This window comes from Vanessa atalanta, chromosome 21, assembly GCF_905147765.1.
Source record: "Vanessa atalanta chromosome 21, ilVanAtal1.2, whole genome shotgun sequence".
NCBI classification, from domain to species: domain Eukaryota; kingdom Metazoa; phylum Arthropoda; class Insecta; order Lepidoptera; family Nymphalidae; genus Vanessa; species Vanessa atalanta.
In genome coordinates, this window is record NC_061891.1 from 7143922 (window position 1) to 7154514 (window position 10593).

Here is a 10593-nt window from a genome sequence, read left to right on the forward strand (position 1 = left end):
TACAATTCTACTAACAAGTTAGTAACAAGTTGACACTATCGCAATCGAATCAAAATCGTTCAACCGTTTTCTTATTCTACTAACAACGATACGTATACGATAGTTGAAGGTGAATCGGAATAGAATCGAGATAGTATCGTAGCCGATATAATACGATTAATCGTAACTGCGAACCAATTTAGCTTATATTTATCATGTATTTGAGGAAGGTATCAAAACCGTTATATGTTAGTGGAATTGTCCCCCAGATCACGCGCTAAGCGAATCACGACTGATGAAAAAGAGAAGTATCGGGGCCAGTGAGCATAAACAAAACGGTTTACCAGATATGTCTCGCACAAGGTTATCGAATGCTTTTGCAAAATCAATCTACGGTTTCATTTGCTAAAAATTGTATCTAGGTACTGATTTTTTAACGATTCTTCTCATTCTCAACTCGTAATTAATTAACTTTCATTTGATTCTGTTAAATGGATGATGAATTAAAATGTGCATTGTTATCGTCACCCTCATCTTCATTGAAAATTATTCATTTATATCATTAGGAGTTCTGACTTTTTATGGATAACTTATTTTATATTGGGTTCAATGTGTTATTATAAGTAAAATGACATTATAATATAAATATAATTTAAACCCCCTTTAGTACTTAGGAATAATCTAGATCGCTACTGGTGTTTTTTTTAAATTGTTTTATTATTAGTTCCGGAGATTACCCTCCACATACAAACAAACAAACTTTACCTCTAAAGAGGTTTTGACCTACAGATATGAAATATTATTTTTTTAAAGCTATTGAAACAGGTTATAGGCTAAACTTAAGACTGTGTATCTTAAGAGCGGAACAGTAAGCATGAATGTCAAACATTATTATACTATGTAATCAAATTAATCATAAGTCTGGAGCATATTCCGTCTGATTAATATTTAACATTGATAATGGGAAGTGCGGTACTCAGGTAGTAATATGAGTTAAAACTTTGCTTATGTTTGAAAAAGACCCTTTTAAATTATATTGATAGGGTTTTTTTTGCAAGCCCGTCTGGATAACTACCATACACACGTCAGATAATATTGTGTTGCAGTTATAAGAGTGAGTAAGCCAGTATCACTACAGACACGGGGGACAACATCTTAGCTAATATAATAAGACAAACATCTTTGTTAACTATTGAAAAATAACCGTTTAAATATTATAATTAAAAACATTGTCACCAGGGGTATTTGTATATTTATAACATCCCACATGGTGCTATTAAAAATTTAGTACCTATACGTTTATTATGATTAAATCCAGCGACACATATACCACATGCAGAGTAGGCTAATAATATCATAATTTTTTTCTAAATGCGGTCACAGTCACAACATATGGATTCAGTGATTTTAAAGTTCATATTAAAAACATTATAAATAATTTATTGATATGAAGCTTGGAGACATTGTTCATTGGTTTTTCAAACCGTGATATATAAATTTAATGTAAGTATAAAAGTAGCTGCTGAGTTGTTTATTGGGTTTTTCTCGGAAGATAAAGTTTCATATATTTGTAAGTTTAGGATATTTTTAAACTAATTATTCAAACGTGATTGTTAAACTTATATTGATTATGTTTTTGTTTTGTATTTTCTTCAATAACAGTTAGTGTAAGATCAATAGACTTATACCTACCATATAACAACTATTTATATAGTGTTGTTCTATAAATAAGTATTACTTGTATACCTATATTATTAAAAATTTAATTTTTTTTAGAAACTTTATCTTTTTGTATTTTACATATATAAATACGATGGAAAATTTTTACACACAAATGCATAATCACGTTGACTTTGACATAAACCCTTTGACAGTGAAATAGACGATTAAAATATCGTAAAAATTTAATCAAAAGGCGTTATGGATGTTAGTCTATAACGGGAGTATGTCTACATATTATAATCTATATTAGGCAAGATAAAGCCTAATGGGATTAAAAGGAGCTAATTTTCTAATGAAGTACTAATCTATATTGTATTGGCTCTACTAATTGCTTAAGTCGTTTGCATTATATCATCAAGTTTCCCTGAAGTGCATCTTCGATGTTTGCTTAACTAATTAACTTCCATAATAGTACGCATCGAAACCTAACGCCTACATCAAACAGCTAATAGGGAAAAGTTTTCATCATGAAGGTCGTATAGCTTCCGCAAAACCATACCAGTTTATTTATAGTCTGTGATCGAAGGAAGTCAAAAGGCTGTTTCTTAATTTTGAACGCGACCAATATTTCACCTTCGGTTTCACTTCCTTTGTTTCTATCATTGTTTTAAAGATAGCTACGGGTAATAAGGAAATTGTTTTATTTGTTCGAGTAACGCCCACAAGAAACAAAGACTAAAGTACTAAGACTTATTCAAGAAAGTGTGATATTTCGCTATCGAAATATTTGATTACATTTATCACAATAAATATAGTCATGTTGTTTTCTTTATTAGCCAATGTTTTGTTTAACTGTATGTTTGTATGTAAAATTTAATCTTTCGTTTATGTATTTAAGCGGTTCTTGCATTATCTTTAACAAGGTTGTTTAAATACCAGGTATTATATACCTTGCGTATGAAGCATTAAAAATCTTCAATGCTTAATGATATTATAAAGGCGAAAGTTTGTATGTATGATTGTTTGTTACTCTAATTGCCTGCCTTAAACTAAATCAACTAACCCTCTAACTTTATGCAAAGTACTGGTATCGATACAATCGAATAGATAATAAATATAATTATATACAAAATTTTCGCTTTATAAAAGCAAGTTAAAACTTGGGTTCGGTATTTAATATTAATTAACGCATTTCTCATTTTAATATCAATAAATTGAACCTATGCAAAGCTGGGGCAGGTTAGTTTAAAACATACATTAACATTATAGTATACTGTATAATGTAAATAAATATAACTAACACCATTCATGAATGATTTCGTTTAGTACCCTTGGTTTTTACATGTGTGTTATTTTCGTATTGCACTCTCACTCACACGCCACGAAACGAACATGAATGATCTTCAATAAAAAAACAGTGTTTTGGGAAGTGATAATTTTGCAAGATTGTAACGGCTGAGAGATTTCTTCTTCAGCTTTGCGCGATTACGTAAAAATACTGTAAATCACGATTCACTAGCCCGAAATAAATACAGGATTCAAATTCGATACGAATAGATTATTGAAACGCGTCAGATAAACATGGAATCTGGAAATATCAATTAAAAAAAAAACAATATCAACTATTTTTGTAGAGTCATTAACCCAGTTAACAGAAACCAATGACCTGTGCGAGATAAATGCAAGAAATGGGTTTAATACAACCGTTTATTGGCACGTTATCTGCCACTCAACTTGCATTACGAGGAAATCGAATATAGATATGAGCGACCTAAATTAAAAAAAAACGCACCAGTTAGGCTAGTTACACACTAGCAATATAAAATGCATCACAGATACCACATTAGTCTGAATAAAGCTTTGCACGTCATGTCAATCATTAGTTTTTTGTTTTTTTTTTTTTTATCTTAGGTCTGTTCACAATGTAAGAAGCGGATAAAAGGCTCAAATACTTGCATCTAATTCCAAACTTAAAACCATCTACAGCTGGTTAATTTTTCGCCTAGAGAATGAAAATAGTGTTAACACTTGTAGGTTTTAGGAAGATAAAATACAGTCCAATAATTAGTACACTTCAATTAATGATATTCGGACAGCGTAACATAGTGCGAGGAATTGTTTAAATAACCGAATGTCCCTCGTTTGCCGCGTCCTACCTTCTTTATATAAAAATAATCGGAAGTCAGTTTACGAACTAGTATTATTAAATTATTGTTTACAGCGTAATTTAATAATATATTATAATAATAATGATTAACAAAATTATTAATAATGAATTCTAGTCATAATAAGGTATATGTAAATAAATCTCTAGGATACATATCATTGGGAGTAGTTATTATATGCCACAACAGCTGGGCGCCTATGTGCTGCTTATTAACATTTGTGATTGAACCGGCAAATACTACTAGCATTGCCATCGTTTCACGGGACATGACTTGTACGGTAATAATTTTAAATTTTATGTACACCCACTTAAATCCTCAATGTGAATAATTCTTATTTAAATAACCTATATAATTTTCAGTGACTAAGTGTTTTCATTATAATATATCTTATCGCTGAATACAACATATTATGTTTAATTTTATGCAATACCTATCCGTTCCATTATGTTCGAGAACCGGTTTACAGGTTATGATTCATCGTCACCCAATTTCAACTGTAAACGTCACCTCAAAACAAACTCACCGGTTCATAAAGTCAGTAGCGGTAGTATACGGTATGACAAAATTTGCTACGTCATTTGTAAAGTTATACCCTTTTAAATTTTTTAAAATATAATAAACGTATAAATACATTGCAAAACAAAATATTTCATTTTTTAAGGTTCTTAGAGAAAAAATAATCGGTTGAATTTAGATAATTTGACTGTGAAATTATTTGGTTTTTACTTGATAAATTTTGTGCAAGCTCACCTGGGTGCGAGTGCCTTGGTTTTTCGTCACGGTTGGTGGCATATTGGCGATGTAAGTGATGTTTAATATTTCTTACCTTCTTAGTTTGGGCGCGTATAAATATGCTTATTTATATGCATTAAAAAAAAATTATATTTGATTATATTGCGCGTGTGTTTAAAGCTTTATTATAATGTTAGGCAACACATCTGCGTTTATGTTGGTGACTTGACCATGAATCATTGTTCATCATTTTCATTCGCTTACTATTATCCTATTTGGCGTTGTGTAAGCTACACGAAAAAGTACTCTGCCTGCTGTGCGATTCTATGAGATTACACTTCCTATCTCACTCGTGAAATGTTGACTTACAGTGATACGCCATTTGATACGTGAATGCTATAAATTTTATAGTTATTATTATTTATAGTTATTTTAGTCAATGTCGCATATCGCTTTCTCGCCCGAGTTCTGAAGTGAGTTTCTTCTTAGAGAATACTGACCAACCAACTTCTTAGGAATGACTCTCGGCTTCTCGCTACCATTCAGGAGTTAATAAATGAGATCCTTACGTTCTTGGTTGATAAATTAATTTTTATATAAAAAAAACCCTTCACTTCATCAGTGGTTAACGACACCCATGAATTGGAATCATTCATATTCATCAAATATTCATCCGATAAAAATAACAAAATTATATAATAAGTGTATGTCAAGTGCGTGTGAAGCGTCAGGGTTCCACGACTATGACGAATGGCATATTTAACGGCCCTTTCACCACATTTTTAAATGACATTGTAGAACATATACATTGTAGCTAACGAAATTATACGAAATCTGTATTTGACAAAGCAACTCTAAAACCGAAAAGCCTGTATTATAGCTATGTTTTATCTCATTGAATAATAGAGATAATAAAAAAAAACAAATGAAAAATAATTCTTTTCGTTCTTTATCAGTCATTAACTAATTAATTGCTATTTTATAATAAGTTTTTTGCTCAAAAGTTGTCCGGAACAGATCGGAGCTCTAGCGATAATTCCGTCTGTTCCAACGCATGCAACTCTTGCAACTTTTGTAAATCCTCGTGTATATTTAAATTGATATTAACGCTCATTACGAAACCCTACAGTTAAGACGGAAAAGTGAAAAGTTTATGTAATCCAATATCGAGCAGCTGTAAATTCATAAATTAACAAGCTCTTCAACTTCAAACAAATACAATTATGTGCATGCGTGTAAAAACATGTGGATTTAGAATAATTGAATCAGAGTCGAAACCCAAGCAGTGCTGTCACATGTCGAAGCCAACAATCTAATTACTGTGGAACCTATTAATAACACTTTAAAATATGCTTTCTTAGGCTTCGTAACAAATTGTTATACTATTTAAATAATGTAATTTTTGTTTGACACATAAACGAATGAAAGAATGGTACCCAACAATGTCGTTCATTTTTGTCTCTGGAAATGAATGGTTATTTGGATATTTTTGTATGCCGATTTTAAGCTATTATATACTTATTAATTGAACTTGTAATTGTTATGACGTCTACTGCCTGAAACGTCAAATCGATAGCCGACTTTCTTCATTCGATCTGAATAATACCGATAAAGTTACTTATAGCAAAATATAGGTAGATAAATTATTCATTGAAGACGATTCGTTTATCGTTCTCTCGGAAATGAATGACTTAATTATTGGCGAGTTGAGACTTCTTTTGCATAACAACATTCAGTGAATATATCAAGTAATATTACAATATTTTAAGTTTAGAAAAGAACTTTTTTTAAACAATATGTAGTAGAACACAGTGCATGGATTTGTAAATGTACATACAAAACTTTATGGTACTGTCCACAGTCGAATAATCACGGTACAGACCGCAAGCCGACAAAATTTTTTGAGATCCAAGCATACCCCTATCTCTTTACTATCTACGTCACTGGAGTACATTATGGCTGAAAGCACACGTATGTCAAACGTCACTGACTATTCTATATCAACTAAGTTGAATAAATCGAGCGATTATGTAATAGCTCGTTGGGTCTCGTTCGTTTGTTTTCGTCCTTGAGATAAAGATCATTTGGAAAAGTTGCAAAATTTCAAGATTTTTCCAACGCAAACTTAATGTTAGATCACAAAATCTCGATGGAATTGACGAAACTTAAGCAGACAGAAAATCATCACTCTGCTTCTCTTTCACATACGATCTACTCATACGTGTAAGATAATCGAAAGCGCAACCATCAGCCTTCACAGTAAACATCACTATCATTATGTTAACATATTCGCCACACGATATAATCAATTGCTTAATTATCATTGCGTATAATCAGCAAATCACGTTTATTGCGTTGAAGAAAACCCGCATTAGACGACGAATTCAACGGAAATATAAATAATTTTAAAATAAAGTCCATGATTTCAATAAAAAAAAGCAATTTCCGTAGTAAAGTCTCTTTCGCATTTAAACTATAACTTTAAACAAATATGGTAAGAGGTATTTTTTGTATTTTTACCTTACATGTTAACGCGAAGCCGGTCGAGAACGAACTGGCTAGGGCTATGCAAAAACTTAAGACATATCAAGTCAAATGAGTTATTTACTTCTATACAATTATAATATGACAAACAAAAAGTTTTATTTACGTATTTTCAATTAAACGTTTACAAAAGCGGACTTATCCCGAAAAGGGATCTCTTTTAGCCAGCCTAGATAGCTGGGGCGGATTAATGTATACGCATATGGGTTGACAATACTTGACTGACAGCTTTTTTGTGGGTAAATTTAATTTAATTTTACCGGAAAAAAGCGTGATTTTTTGCCGAAACATATTTTTTGTGGAAAAAGAAAAAATCATATGTTCTTTAATTAATAAGAACACGTAAAACAAACACCCTTGAGACTATTTTTATATATATATTTACGTCTTGGATTTTCATAAATGTGTTCCTCTCATCTAATCTAACCACTTTAAACAAAACGTTATCTAGGTTTAGCTGTTGTTGTTTTAGAGTAGACTCAAGTGTCAATACTGACGCTCTTATTTATTGATTTCCTTAATAACTCAAGCAGAAGCATAAAACACGAACAATGTACGATTCTTACATATTCACTAGTAAAACTAGTAAGTCTCGCATGTAAAAATAATTCTATAGGTATTTGACTTAAAATAAATAACAAAGCCGACACGTAACGGATATTGTGATTCACGCAATTTACTGACACGGAAAGAATAAAACGAAACGTCGTAAATGAAAACTCAAACTGTCTTCATCAAGCGCCTAGTGATCGCATGCGCATGTGATTCACTCCCAAAGATGGCGACTGCAAATATGGCGGCCGGGGATTGCACCCATATCCGCACGCTTGCCGCTACGTGACGAGACGCACGGTTATTTTCGCGATATAGAGATAATGCGTTATAAATTTGTTTCGTTTTTTGTAGAATAACGTAATCATATGTTACCGATGATCAGATTATTTACATCAGATCAAATCAAGAGGAGGGTAGCCTAATAATTTTCTAACGATGTCGCAATAGTAGCAAACTGTACTACAATAAAAATTAAAGATGTCTACAATCTACATACAAATTTCAACACTATTAATAAGGGTTATAGATTTATTTACTCACGATGGAGGGGTTTATGATAAATACATTTTTAAACTAAATAAATATACCTAATTTTGTATTTTTTTTTTGCTATCTTTACTCTTAGCCGTCTCACGCACACTAAGATATCTTGTAAGCACGAGCGTCGACCACTCTTAATTCAACGTGGAGGGGCGCGCCTTTGTGAGTGAATAGATATTAAGACCTGTCTCATTTTAAGCATGTTCATAATTCAGTTTGTATAATACCTATGTTAATGTAGTGATATAAAAATAAAACCCCACTAACTTTAGATTGCATATTATATTTTAACAAGTACGTCAGTCAATATTTTTTGAGTTCTGAGATTTGACCACATGATAAACGCAATTTGTTAAGTTTTTCATTTATGCTCTACTTCAGCTTCTTGAAGTACTTATTTTTAGGTTTCCATACCCAAAGGGTAAAACGGGACCCTATTATTAAGACTCCGCTGTCCGTCCGTCCGCCTGTCAACAGATTTCATCTCATTAACCGTGATAGTTAGAGACATGAATTTTTTACAGATGATGTATTTCTGTTGCCACTATAACAACAAATACTAAAAAGAATAAAATAAATATTTAAGTGGGCCTCCCTTACAATAGACATGATTTTTTTTTTTTATAATAGTACGGAACTCTTCGTGCGCGTGTCCGACTCGCACTAGGCCGATTTTTATTTAAACTTATATAGTACATACATGATTTTGAGTTCCGATTATTAAATTTTTAACTGAAATAATTTCTAAATAGGCAAATGACTCTGTATACATTTAAAATATATGACGTTATAACGTTCTTTTACTTGAATATTTATTAATAATAAGTGGCTTTAAAGTGTATTGTTATCATAATAATTAAGATTATTGACTTGATTGATTGACTATCTTATAGTGTTTATTTGTTGCTTTTATTAAATTGTTTAGTTATTTTGATATTATTGCGTATTTTATAGTTCGTTTTCACTACTTACAAATATTGTTTACCAACTTTTAGAGATTTTGTTTTTATCCATGCTTTGTGTGATGTCGGTTGAGCTAAACTTTTTACCAATTAGGGTTATCTAATACGAGTCCCGTCCGTTTTGCGATCACATTTTAGCTATACTTTTCTTATTTGTATGATATTGGTACTCATTTAAACAAGGTCAAAAAGTCATTATTAAAATTCGTAAACAACAAACCCGCCGCGAGATTAAACAAAAAATAAGCGAACTTTTTTGTGAAATACACACGTTGGTGTTGATTTTTTAAAAATATACACATGTAATTTATACATTAAATTCAAGTACTTATACTTATTCAGTTGTACGCTTTATAGGTATTACCATTATATTATATATTAAGTATAGATAAATACTGCAAATAATAAAAAAGGAAGTAGGCATGTAATTTTTATTATAAGTTTATTACAACACAAAGTTGCTGACATTAATTTTTTATTAAATAACAAACAACAAAGAAGTATGTATGTAATTAAAATTTAGAACAAATAATATCGGCAAGATTAATTTCTGTACGTGACAATTAACGAACTTCGAACTTATTGTTCTCACACGTTAGAGATAAAGAATGGTTAATTAGACAAACACAAAGTAAGCTTTAAGTATTTCAAAATTGATGGCCCTAATTAATTTCGTTTAATCCTAACATTGTAAACTTCAAGAATTAACAACATAATTTTGAACTATTTTTTGTAACTTAAGTGTTCTATTGGAAAATTCGCCTGATGGTCATTTAAAAATCCCGCCGATTGACAAAGCGTTCAAGACGTGACACATTTTTAATACATTTTAAATTATAGTACTTAACTAAATAGAGATATATAGCAAAGAAATATTTATTTACTTACAATATGAAGCATACTATGCACGAACAGCTGTTAAAAATTCTCTTTGCAGCTAGTTGTAACGTAATCTTACCCCAATACCAAACGAAAACACAACATTACCGTTTGTTTATTTAATTATATTCACTTTTCCGCAATATATCAGTTAACAAAATATAAACTTAAAGTGCACAATCAAAAATAAACATAAACTTGTAAATAAATGTAACTAATAATATTGGCTGTAAGATCTGCGAACGCACAGTAGTTACGACATAACCGCAACACACGTCTCGTCCCCGGACGTTCTCAAAACCATTTAATTGTTTGAATGAAGTAACGAATGAATACAAAGTGGCCCGTGTTCCGACCGTTCATGTTCCGTCAAGAGTGAATGAATGATTTGTAAACAAAACAAGTTAATGTATTTTCACCATAGACTAAAGAAAAATGAACGATACGAATAATATTATAATTGAATAATATCAAATTGTTTTAATATACCACTATATATCATTATTTCTGTGTATATTTATAGTCTTTTAATTTCTAAGCATTACATTAATATGCTAATATTATACATATAT

The 10593-nt window shown here is 31.0% G+C and overlaps 1 protein-coding gene across 2 annotated transcripts in view; it reads right to left on the minus strand.

The window, feature by feature from the left end:
- Positions 1-10335, minus strand: part of LOC125072493 (protein goliath) — an 86335-nt gene extending 76000 nt beyond the window's left edge. For both annotated transcript variants that reach the window (XM_047683148.1, XM_047683147.1), the window contains exon 1: positions 10031-10335. The gene's annotated coding sequence lies outside the window, so the exon portion shown is untranslated. The remainder of the gene's footprint in view (positions 1-10030) is intronic.
- Positions 10336-10593: the final 258 nt, after the last annotated feature.